Genomic DNA, 3,766 nt, shown 5'->3' on the forward strand with positions numbered 1-3,766 from the left:
TTGACAGAAGGTCCATGTGTAGTTGCAGACATGGACGAGAAAATATTACGCAACGGAGACATGTGATTAAAGCAACCCGAGTCAAAGTACCATTTAGAAGTACCTGGAGGGCTCGATAAAGCAGCAGGGGTATTACCAGAAACAGAGAGAAGACGCTGTAGAAGAGATGCAATATCAGATAGAGAGACAGTGGTAGGTTCAGTAGTAGCAGCAACAGCAGAAGCAGGCGCAGGACGTGGTGGACGAGTAGGACAGGTAGTAAGCAAATGTCCCGAGAGCTTGCAATAACGGCAGAACAACTGTGAACAATGGTAGCTAATATGCCCTTTCTGGTGGCAAGTGCGACATTCAACAGAGGGACAGCTGGAGAACGGGTGCCCGAAACGGTTACAGTTGCGACAGAAGGCCCCCTTTCTGTCTGTGGTAGCAAAAACATCTGATTTTTCCATAAAAGTAGTCATAGAGAACAAGGAGAGGAGAGAAAAACTGCAATTTCGGAGCAGAAAATGAGGAAACGGATGGCAAAATCGGAAAGAGCTCACCAAAAAACCTTAGGGAGGGTCCCACTTGTCTGCCACGTCAGCGATGTGTCAGCGCCACGTCAGCGATGCGTCAGCGCCACGTCAGCGAGCGACGACACGTGGCAGCACCGGATAGGCGGAAGGGGGGCACGCTGGCGCACAGGTGGCACACGGGTCAAGGCAGGGTCGGGTCGGGTCGTCACGGGTCAGGGTTGCCAACCAGCTTACCGGGTGACACGTGGACGCTCCAGGGACGTCCGATCTGAACGAAGATCCAACGGCTGCTGAAGCTTCTGGATGAAAAAAATGGTGGTGGACAGCGATGTTCTGACGGCGCGTGGAGGCGCGTGCGGTGGTCTTTGGCGGCGATCTCGGCGGCGTTGGAAAGCTGACGGAGAGAAGAACACGATGATACTGGAGGTGACAAACCAAAGCGTCGGAAACAGCTCGAAAATTGCGATCAAAGAGGCATGAGTGGCAGCGGGAGGGAAGATCAAACTGGTCGTGGCAGCGACTTTCGGCGGCGCGTGGAGGTGCGTTCGGAGGCGGATGGCGACGGTTCTGGTTTCGTTGGAATCACGGCGACAAGACGAACAAGATGGTTATGGGGGTGACGAACCAAAGCGTCAAAAAGAGAACGAAAAAGGAGGCCAAAGAACACTGCCGACAAGGAAAAACAAAGGGGCTATGAACTAATATTCATCGGAAAAAAAAAGACCTAAGCTCTTGATACCATGTTAGAAACAAGAGACTGAGAGAATAATATGAAAAGTGTATTATTGAGTTGTGATCGAAAGTACAATATACAAGAGGTATTTATAGCTGCTAAATGAATCAGAGTAATAAAGGCATAGAATCCTATAATTAATATACAGATATACTATATAAATATAGACGATACTAATTGATCCTAATTGATGCTAATGATTCTCTAACAAGCATTTTGTATTCCAATCAAATACAAAATGCATAATTATTGCACAAACACCTTTCAATAACATTATACAAAATAGAAGTGTGCTTCTATTTTCCAAAGGCATTCTTTATGGCTTGTACAACATAATCATACACCTTCTTATCATCAACAAGTGACTTAGAAACAGTGTCTCTCTGCATGCACCTTTTGGCCCAAGCCATCAATTTAGGACACTCTGCTTCCATTTTGAAATTGCCGTAATTCTCAAAGGTATAAAACCAGCTATAAAATGTGATGAGACAAATATCAAGAAACCCAAAAGTGTCACCGCCATAAAATGCTTTTTCTCCCAAAATATCCTCTAGTTGCTTCAAATTAGAGATCAACTCCTTCTTACATGTTTCATGTTCTTCTCCTTCCGAGAGCCATAGTTTCATCCACGTATTATTATACTGCATTGATAAAGATATCCAATATGGAAAAGTCTATTTATCAATTATCATGCAACAAAAAATGTTAAATTCAAATATTAAAAATTAATTAAATTGCAGAAAATAAATGAGCTGTCAATTTTTTTGTACTGCCTGATTTGGAGTGTATAGCAATTTTTTGAAAAAAAATAATCTAAGAGATTGCAATTAAAAAATGTTTGTTAATTTTATCAACAATGTAAAGTAGACCTTTCTACTCTAGAAATAAAATTTCAAGACAAGTAGATAATCAAGGAAGAAAATCAAATCTCTCCTATATCTGAAGAAATTAAAGATGCAGCCCGGTACACAAGCATCTTGTGTTAAGGCAGGATTTAAGGAAGCGTCACACCCAAAGAATGTAGTATAAAAGAATACTGAATGATAGATAAGAAGATTATAATCTTTCTCTTAAATTAATGGAAATCACATATGTCAAAACAAGTGAAAGCAAGTACCTTTTGGTCAATGAAGTCAACCCAAAATCTGACCTGAGCTCTCTCATAAGGATCCGAGGGCATGATTGGAAATTTGTCATTCCAAATCTCATCAATGTACTGAACTATAATTGCAGATTCACATATTGATCTACCATTATGATCAGAACTGGAACCTTCTTGTGAATTGGATTCACCTGAAGAAGCAAACAACTCTTGCTCCAAAGATCTTGCTCCTTGTACTCATAATTGGCACCCTTTTCAGCCAATGCAATCCTAGCCCTCATACCAAACATGCTTGGCCATGTATCCAACAGAACAACCTCGTTCTCCATTTTTATTGTAGTTCCTAATTAAGGATCTAACAAAATTCAAGCTAAGGGATATAAGTTGTTCTGTGGCTCCACTCCTACTACTCACTCCAGTTGTTGACTACAAAAAACAGGGACAAAGTTTTATAACAGAAAAGAATGAAATGATGATGAAAGCGGTAGAAAACTTTGGAATTTCAAAAGTTAGAGCTTGGCCTTACTAAGGAAGGTATAATTTTGATGCACGTGTAAAGTTACAAAGTTTTCCATTCACATTCACTTTTTGGACTAATATTCACGCTATTAGGAGTGATGATCATGTAAGATAGTTATATTTTGTGGCATAAATAATTAAATATAAGTGTCAGATTAAATTTATATTTTATATCAATAAAAATATTTGAATAATAAATAAGTATTGTTCTACAAAGTTTATAGACAAAAATACTAGCAATATTATTGTCTACGAAAATAATTGTTTACAGTGACGCTGATAAAGCTTTAAAGTTGTATATATAGTTGCGAGATACATTTGTATCTTTCAACACCTATGAGACATTGACTTTTTGTTGAGTTAGAATTGATTTTGATATTAAGATATAATGACAAATATTTTTGTTGGGTTAAAAACTTAAATTTGTGCTAATGGATTTGTGAGTGTTGCAGGCCCAAAACTAAATAAATAATTAGCAAGTTTTAGCCCACATTGTTTATACCAAATTTTAACCCACATATAATAATTAGCAATATATAAATTTTACGAAGTTAAGAGAAAGGGTTCAGAAAATCATAGTTGACTAAAAAGGAAAAAATAAATAGAACAGTTGGCAACGTTAGAAAAGAAATAAAGACAACAAAAATACAAAGACGGATAAGAATCAAACTGCAGAAAATCACTAACAGAGTTTAATTAAGCAAAACAAAAATTGCAGAATAATGGACAACAGTTATAATAGTGCAAAATGAAAGAATTATGCATGTCAAGGAAGACAGCAACTCCAAAGACAGAGAATCAAAATTCAGAGATTGGTAGGACAAAAACAAAATGCAAGAACAACAGAGATAACAATAGAGCAACTCTAAGAATAGTAGAGGTAGTGGAGCATAATAA

General features: G+C 38.3%; 1 pseudogene; it reads right to left on the bottom strand.

Moving 5' to 3' along the window:
* Positions 1–1,435: 1,435 nt before the first annotated feature.
* LOC107611874 (glutathione S-transferase 3-like) lies at positions 1,436–2,826 on the bottom strand (annotated as a pseudogene).
* Positions 2,827–3,766: the final 940 nt, after the last annotated feature.

This window comes from Arachis ipaensis, chromosome B6, assembly GCF_059453495.1.
Source record: "Arachis ipaensis isolate K30076 ecotype BB chromosome B6, ASM5945349v1, whole genome shotgun sequence".
NCBI classification, from domain to species: Eukaryota; Viridiplantae; Streptophyta; class Magnoliopsida; order Fabales; family Fabaceae; genus Arachis; species Arachis ipaensis.